The sequence below is a fragment of the Gopherus flavomarginatus genome (assembly GCF_025201925.1).
Source record: "Gopherus flavomarginatus isolate rGopFla2 chromosome 13 unlocalized genomic scaffold, rGopFla2.mat.asm SUPER_13_unloc_3, whole genome shotgun sequence".
Taxonomy (NCBI): domain Eukaryota; kingdom Metazoa; phylum Chordata; order Testudines; family Testudinidae; genus Gopherus; species Gopherus flavomarginatus.
In genome coordinates, this window is record NW_026114611.1 from 917,914 (window position 1) to 926,903 (window position 8,990).

At 49.0% G+C, this 8,990-nt stretch overlaps 1 non-coding gene across 1 annotated transcript; it reads right to left on the reverse strand.

Moving 5' to 3' along the window:
* Positions 1-5,898: 5,898 nt before the first annotated feature.
* TRNAT-AGU (transfer RNA threonine (anticodon AGU)) lies at positions 5,899-5,972 on the reverse strand. Its single transcript has one exon. It is a non-coding gene; the product is annotated as a tRNA-Thr (tRNA).
* Positions 5,973-8,990: the final 3,018 nt, after the last annotated feature.

Below are 8,990 nucleotides of genomic sequence, written 5' to 3' on the forward strand. Positions count from 1 at the left end.
GCTGAGTTGGGCTGTTGGAAGCAAGGAGTCTGCTGGTTTTGAGACTCAAGGGGAGAGCCCAGGCTCTGAGTTTTGGGTCTCATGAAGATGGACTTTGCTGAATCTTCCTACTTCCTGTGCTAACAAAGAACTTTCCCAGGCTGTATTCCAGACCACTAATAAACCTTCTGTTTTACAACGCTGGCTGAGAGTCACTGGGGATTGTGGAAGTTAGGGCTGCATGACTCCTTTGGAGGGGAGTGTAAGGTTTTCCCAGGTGTCCTGCTAAGGTGACTCACTACAGGAAGCGCCTGGCATGGAACAGGTGCTGAAAGGTCCAAGGTCAGTCCCAGGTCATGCTGAAGGCAAGGAGGTTTCCCCCAGTGACAGTGTCCCCTGGGCGGTGTCACACTGATGAGGACTCTGCCTGGGTATGGCTCAGAGCTGTTCCAGAGCACTGAGCCTGTGTCAGCCCCCCAGCATGTGACCTGCAGACGCCACTCTGGCTAAGCTCCCTGTCCCTGGGCTTTGGCATCACTAGCCCCTGCTTAGTGACTAGGTGTCAGTTTAGGGCAGTGATTCCCAAAATGTGGGGCACGCCTCCTAGGGGGGCACAGAGGTATGTTCATGGAGGCACCTCATGGTTGAGCCAGCCCCCATGGAGGGCAGGCAGGGAGCACCACTCATCCCCACTCTGTCCCAGCTCTTAGCCTACCCTACCCTCAGCCTGAGCCTGAGCCCCTGGCCCCGCCGCGACCCCTTTACCTGTGTCTGTACCCCTCTCCCCAGCAAGCCACAGTACCACTCCCAGCCCAGGTTCTCGACTGCGGCTTCCAAGGGGCCACAGCCATGGTTAAGAGGGCACAGTGTGAAAAGTTTGGGGACCACTGGTTTGGGATGATGTCCGCAATCACTTCTATGCAGTCCAATAAAAGCTATTCCTCACTCACCTACCCCTCCATCAGAATGGACTAGGTATGTTCTGCTGCCCTTCACTCATACAGGAAGGATAATAACATTTCATTCCACTCAATCCTAAAGTGATTTGTAACCCAACACCAGTCAAAACTGGTCATTTTGGGGAAGCAGCCCCATCATGCTGCATATGTAGGCAGAGTAGGTGTGTCTATCCAAACACGGTCTGTTCCTGAAGCCTTTCCCACAGCTTCTCACCAGATGTGATGGGGGAGCATATTCAGCCCCTGCTTCCGCTTAATATTTAAAAACTCCATATTGTCCCTATCACTGCCGGCCTTAGATTTCTTCTCCTGTCCTGTTTTTAACAGTTCAGATGAGGTGGCTGTGTGGTTAAGGTGATGGACTGCTAATCCATTATCCTCTGCACACATGGGTTCAAATTTAATCCTCATCAGATGCATTTACTTTTCACCTCTCCTTTATAGACAACCATCTCCCCCTTTGGTACAATAACAGACCCAACAATGTTGCTTCTTGCAAACAAAAACCTTCTCAGAAACTCAGACCGCTCCCCTTGCTTTAAATTAAATGTCTAAATCCCAGATTTCTAAAAAAAAATTTCTCTAGTCCTATATTGCTTAGTATTTATCTCAAAAGGTAACATCCTCATCATCTCCCTCAAACACCCTGGGACTTGCCAAAATAATTAAAAGACCTCCATCCTGAGCAAGGCCACAACCGTGGACCAGAGCTAGTGTCCAGGCCAAGCTGTTCTGAAGGAGGAAACTCAAACATTTTCTACCTGCTTCCCTTGGCAAGGTCTGACTGAGAAAACAAAATTCCCCAGACTGAAAATTTTCTCCTGAAAAGCCAATACTAGTCTGTTTGGGGACTTTTATTTGAATGTATTATTATTATTCTCTTCTGATTTATCTCAGTTCAGTGTTTGTCCTCCCGATGTGTTTACAGGTATTGAGTTGTGGGGGAAGGAGGCCAATTCATAATGTCTCTACCCCCCCTTTCATAGTTTCTTCCAACTTGCTAGGAAATACCTTTGCTACGACTTGAGTCAAGCAATGTCCATTGTTGCTGGGCTATCTCGGAGAAGTCTGCATTGTACACGGTTCCTGGGATAGTCCTTGGGAATGTGGATACCTTCAGTGGGCTAGCAGCCAGTCTTGCTCCTCCATTGTCACACCTGAAAGGCTGGTGGGGGGCATTTCCCAATCTTATAACATATTTCAGTAATGCACACAGAGCAAAACTTTATAACTTCCCAACCAATGCGAGCACACACAATCCAACATGATATTAATGTTCAACAGATCAAGACTTTTGAAATGATAGCTCACAAGGCAGACTTCGTACAAACCATGTTATCATTATATGAGAGTGGTGAATATGGGGCTACCAGGGTGCTGCTTTGAGCACAGCGTGCCACACCTGGGCTTCCATTGCAATGGAGACGTACCCTTAGAGTCCATCCCTCCTGGGATAAATGTGGCAGCATGGCTGGCCTGGGTCATCTGACTTGGGCTCATGGAGCTAAAGCTGAGAGGCTAAAAACTGTGGTGCAGATATTTGTGTTCAGACTGAAACCTGGGTTCAGAAACCCTCACCCCTCGTGGGGTCTCAGAGGTTAGGTTCAAGTCCATATGTCTGCACTGTAATTTTATAGTCTTGCAGTCGAAGTCCCATAACCCTGAGTCAGCTGACCCGGGCTTTCAGACAGGTGCCCTGGGTGTTTTAATCACAGTGTAGACATAACGTTAGGCTATGTCTCCAGCGCAATGAAACACCCACGGTTGGTCTATGTCACATAAATCAGGATCATGCAGCTAGGTCTGGAGTAAAGTTGCAGTGCACATGTCTGGGCTCAGACTCAGTACCCTGCTATAGGAGCCCAGAAGGTTGGGAGGGAGTTTAGCAAGTGGAAATGGTAAAACCGCAGTGAAGTATTACCCTGGACTCAGTGGCATTTCTCCATTGGTCTGTCTGCTTTGGGGCAGGGACAATAGCACATCCTGCTGCTTTCATTATTTCAAAGGGTGGTTTAGGATTTTCATTCTCAGACACTGGACAAAAAGTAGGTCTCAATCCTGGGTGTAAAGTAAATGAGCTGCTCACAGATTTTGGGAGCCACAATGGGCATTTGGTGTGAGAGCTCAGACCTGCCCCTGCCCCAGAGGGTGGGGGTCATCCTTGAGGGGACTGGACCATTGACCTATCAGCTCTTAACATCTAAACTTTCAGGAACTCTATTATCAGTGCCTGTGAATGTAATTTAAACCATAAGAAAAACCATACTGGGTTCGACCAAAGGTCCATCTAGCTCTGAATCTTGTCTTCTGACAGTAGCCAATGCCAGGTGCCCCAAAAGCCACTTCCCAAGGCACCACTGGGAGTTGAACCCAGGATTGCCTGGTTTATGAAATAAGGGCTTTAGCCAGCTAAGGAACGCAAATGTGAATTTTGTCTCAATGGGTCACTGACAAAAGCACCTCAGACAGAAAAGCAACAGGCTAAAAGGAAACCTAGCAGTTGTTGCAGTAGTTCAGCTGGGTGAGTGCTAAGCTAAAGGTCTGTGGTTCAATCCCAAGCTCTAGCAGGCTCTTCTTTCTCCCTTTGTGCAGGGCTGGGCTGTTTTTTGAAAGTGCAGCAGTTCCTTTAACTGCCACAAACCCCTCATTTCAGGCTATGCAGCAGGAAAAGACAGCATGGGCTTCTGCACCGAGCTGGCCCATCTGCCCTTTCATTCTTCTCTTGTTCTTCGTCAGCAAGGGGAAGAAAAAGAAGCTTTCCTTCAAGCAAGGTTCAGAAGGGCGACGTCAGGATGACTTCCTGAGCACCAGCTCCAGTCCTCTGCTCTGCCAGCTGAGCTATTGGAGGGCTGCCACCACTCGCTCTACGTTTCCCCATCAGTGTGTGCCAGGGCGAGCACAAGCTAAGCAGACAGAGTTTCTGTAGCGTAGTGGTTATCACATGTGTCCAGTACACAAAAGGCCCCTGGTTCAGAAACAGGCTGGCTTCCTTTCCTCAAATTGCCTTGCTGTCCAGGAAGGCGCTCCTCCTTCTGCTATTGGCCTGTCCCTAAGATAACTCCAACCCCTACATGACAGAGGGTGCTGACATCAGTGGAGAAAACACCTTGGTGTCAGTCTGGAGAACCTAGAGCAGTTAGGTGTGTCACCTTTTGGAGGCTTGTGGCTTGGCCTCCTCTCCCCTTGGAGGTTGGCCTATAGATTGATGGCTTTAGAGGTGGGGACTGGGCTGGCCGTGAGCAACTGGGATCCAGGAAACCCCCACCTGCCCTTCTGAGGGCCGGACCTATGGAGGTGTGGTTCACTTCTGGGAGATAGAACCCTTTACCTGCCTCTTGGCATCCCAGAGATGGCTACTTGTAGGTCAGGAGAAGTGGAGTTTTAGGGGGAAGGAAAAGAAGCAATAGTGAGGCTGAGTGGGCTCCTTTCTGGCTGAGATTGTGGGCTGCCGGGGGTCTGGCATTTGTCTGTAAGCCATAAGTGGACTTGGGGCAGTGAAAACTGCTGCTTCATTCTGGCCGACCTGGGGGCGTCACTGATGACTTGGAAGTGGGAGCAGAGGGCTGGCTGTGAGCAAATGGGATCCAGGAAGCCCCAGCCTGCCTCACCAGGGTCTGAGTCTTCTTCTCTCCTGCTATGGGAAGCCCAGCCTTAAGCCTGCAAAGCATGTGCTGCAGCTTGAGCATTAAGCCTTCCTGTGGGGCCTGTGCTGGAGCTGACCATGGACCCCTGTGCGGTACTGCTGAGGGAAATCACAACTGCAAATAATTCTGGCCACAAGATCAAGCCGTTGGGTCGAATGGGGCAAGCTGGAGGCCTGGAGACTTAGTCCGCAGGGCTAGCAGGTCAAGCCTTTTTCCCTCATGTGGAGGAGGCAGCCGCTGTGGTTCGCCCTTCCTGCGGTATAATCCAGGGGTGCAAGGCTGCAGAGCTGGGGGGAATTGGCCGGAGGCTCTCTATCATTAGTTTTATGAGTGGCTGGGAGAAGCATTCATGTAACTCAGTTGGATGTTCCCCGACCTGTGGATGTCTGTGTAAGTGAAATATGTGCCAGAGATTTGCAGCCTGTCACAGCATCACAGTGTGAGAGGGAATCCAGGTGGTGGGACACAGGGCTCAGGGGTCCCTCTGTTCAGGTTTCATCCTATAGATCTCATCACAGATTTTCAACTACCACAGTGGATGTTCACTGAGACAGAGAGAGAGATGCCAAATGGTGATCTCCAGGGCCTGCGGACATCAAACGATAAGGAATTCTGCACACAGAGAGGACCCTGCTAGTGGAAAATGCCTTTGGAAAAGCCCCTTCTGTCACCAGCTGTGGTCCTACAGTGCTCAGTGCTCTGTGTTGTGGCCTCAAGAGCCATGGATGCAAGTTGAGTTACGATGACCTTTTCCCTGTCCCCACGTTTCTTAGGTGCCTCCTTCTGACACTTGTCAGAAAAAAACAAGCAGTTTCTTTTGGAAGCATCTGCACTGCAAGGCAAAGGCAGTCTTCTCTGCTTCCTCAAAAGATTGACCAAAAGGTGGGAAGAGCAGACACATATGGCAAGGAACCACTGGCTGCTACATCTCTAACCTCCACTTTACCTGGCAGGTGCCTTGGCCAGCTTAGCCACTGTGCTGCTCTCTGGGACTTTTCTCTCAGCTGCTCCATTTCTCACCAGTGACAATCAAAAGGAAGGTGACATGGCCTGTGTGTGGACATCCCCAGCGAACCCCAAGGATGTGTGGCACAGGCTCTCATATTGCAGCAATTGCAGTTGAAGCAACCGCCACGCTAATGCCAGTCACAGCAGCCTTTTCATCAACTCCTGGCTTGTGATTTGATTCTTTCCAATTATTCTCTCAAAGAAGCCTTTTCCTTAGCAAGCAGTTACTTGGATACCAAAGGAGGTCTCTTCTGTTTCCTAGAAAGACACAGGAAAATGTGAGCAGAGGAGACAAAAGCCATACAACAAGGCACCACTGGGAGTTGAACCCAGGATCTCCTGTTTACTAGACAGGTGCTTTAGCCAGCTAAGCCATGGTGCCTGCCTCAAGAAAGTGTTTACAACTGTTCCATTTGATGGTCCAGGACAACACCTGCAAATTCCAAAGTACAGACCTTCCCCATTTCCCTCAAGCCTTGTAGACTTTGAGGTGTCTGGCTCTCTGTGCACAGAAAGCCACAGCTGAGTTGACAGAGGGCTTCTAACATGTGCTTCTCCCACCAGCCACTGTGATCATATACTGATTAGTGATCTGTGTTTCAGTCACAACAACCTCTGCTCAGTTCTGAGTCATGGTAACCTTTCCTTCAGCTCTAGACTTCTCATTTGCCACTTTCCAAGTGTGGTGGGGTGACTGCCCCAAACAATCAGGAAATCAGGAAAAAAATTAAGGCAGTCTTACAGAGGCAGTGCAGAACCCAGCCAGTCAGGAAAGGGCTTATTGGGAGAGCCAATCAGGAGAAGGTTTGCTGGAGTAGCCCATATATAAAGGGCTGCTCAGCACAGCAAGTTAGTCACTCCTTGGAGTTTGAGGAGGGAGGATTGGCTGCCTGAAGGAAGCAGAAGCAGAAGCAGAAGCAGAAGCAGAAGCAGAAGCAGAAGCAGAAGCAGAAGCAGAAGCAGAAGCAGAAGCAGAAGCAGAAGCAGAAGCAGAAGCAGAAGCAGAAGCAGAAGCAGAAGCAGAAGCAGAAGCAGAAGGAGGGGTACCATGGTCAGAGTAGTGCTGGGTGGGTAAGGGGAGCATGAGTGACCTCCTGGCTGATTACTGCCAGACGGAGGCCCTTATACAAAGGTGGAGGAAGGTGCTAGCTCTGTGGGGAAGTGGTCCAGGGAAACAGATGGTGAGGGTTGGAGGTGCACCCCTTTTGCCTCAGTCGCCACTGACACAGGTGGCTACACCCTGGACTGCAGCTGGCCACTGAGGCAAGGGTCTGGGTGAAGGACAGCTGCCCCCTGGAAGCGGGGAGAGAACTGAGTGGGGCACAGCCAGAGGGCTCTGTCCATAAGAGGACATTGAAGTCCTGAGAGCGACATGGGTCCTAATGATAGAACAGATGGCAGCCAGATGCCACTGGATGAAGGTGCACTGGTGGGGCAGACCTAATCGCCAGGATGGCCAACAGGAGGCACTGCAGTGGTGAGACATGCCCCCTGGCCCTAAGACTTAGCTGCAAGGAAGGCTTTCTCTGTCTTGAACCACCACTTAGAAGGATTCTGATGACAGATCTTTTCTTTCTTATGAAGAGATACGAAAAAGGAGCCAACAGACACATTAGGTTCAGCAAGGAAGAACTGTCAGGCCAAGCCAAGATTTCCTGGTTACTAGGAAGGCTCTTCAATCAGATCTTCCCAAAGACCACTATCCAGAGGCCTTTTAACAGTTACTGCAGATGTTCACCACAAAAGAGACAAAGAGATGCCAAAATAGAGTTCTCCACTGCCTGCAGCCATCAAGCTACCAGGAGTTCTGTGCACAGAGAGGCCCCTGCTGGTGAAAAAAGGCTTTGGTAGAGACTCTTCTGACTCCAGCCGTGATCATATAGCGTTTAGCACTCTGTGTTGTGGCTTCAGCATCCACAGATGCAAGTTCAATTAGGAGATCTTTTTCTTGTCTCCACATTTGCCTAGTGACTCCTTTCAACACTTGTCACCAAAAAGACCTGTTTCTTTTGCAAGCAATGTACAGCTAGGCAACGGCAGTCTTCTCCATTTCTTCAAAAGATCACCAAGCTGTGGGGAGAGGAGGCACATTCAGCCAGGCACCACTGGGTGCTGGCTTCTGAATCTCCTCTTTATTCAGCAGCTGTCTGTGAAGGAGATAAATCTACACTGTGTAGAGGTCAATAAAAGGAGAGTCACCTTGCTTGTTAGGCTCAGAGACACAGTCAATCAATTGATTACAATAGAATACATAAGTTTTTCATGGGTGGGGGAAAGTGACAGGGTAGGCAGCTCCACACCCCGAGATAGGTTTTGCAGCAAGACAAGACAGCACATTAGCCAGTGGCTAGCAGGTTACATAATGTCTCCGCCTACAGTCTCAAGTTAGCAGGTTAACACTTACTGAATACTTTGATAAAATGTTATTAGTATAAAATATCTATGTTGAATTCTGATTTGAGGTCCATAGAAATGGAGCAACTCTTTTTGATGGTCCAACAGGTAAATTTGTAGGTGTTAAAGCAAAGAAACAGTGAAAGTATATGGCAATAAAGATTGTTTTCTGTCTGTCTAAAGGCAAGGCATTGGTCCCTTGGAAGGGAGGTGGAAGGATGCCATATTTTATACTGACGTGCCAACTTCTCATAAATTCAAGGTTGGATGTGTGGGAAGAACATCTTCCTACAGAATAATCAAACACAATAGGAACAGGGATTCTTTGTTCAATCTGCAACTTTGAATAAGACATGATTACTTAGTTCTTAGCTCCAACTCCTGGCAATTTGCTGACCAGGCCTATCTTAGCAAGCAAGGCTTTCCGTTTACCCCAGCTTTCTCTTAGCTGATCACTATTTGCTAGGCCTCTGCTCCCTTGACCATATTCTGGACTTTGGGTCTGGAAAAGAGCTGGCACAATCCATAGACCAGGTTGTTATATAAACTGCACATGGATTTTAACCCTTCACACCCAGTAATGGCAAAGATCTTGGTTCAGGCTTGTAGCAGTGATGGAATAAACTGCAGGTTCAAATCAAGTCTCTGGAGTCCATCCACAGCTGGGATGGGTCATTCAGTCCTTTGTAGAGAGCTTCAGTTTGTAGCAAAGTCCCTACAGAGGTATGAAGCAGGATTGAAAACAAGGTGGAGGCGAGGCCTCAGCATTTTATAATCTTTTGCCATGTGGTTTTTGCTTTCTTTGTCCCAAGAACACTCTATCCAGCACGTGGCATAGAAAAAAACCTTAAAGTTCTGTCCACAGGCAGGTCGCTGCATACCTTGCCTTCTCTCAATGGGTCAGTTGCATAACTTGTGGTCCTTAATGAGCCATCAAGCAGGCTAGGCAGAACTGACACCAACTTGTCTGGCTGGGGTGTTCCCGGGAAGCGTAGCACAAGTTTGA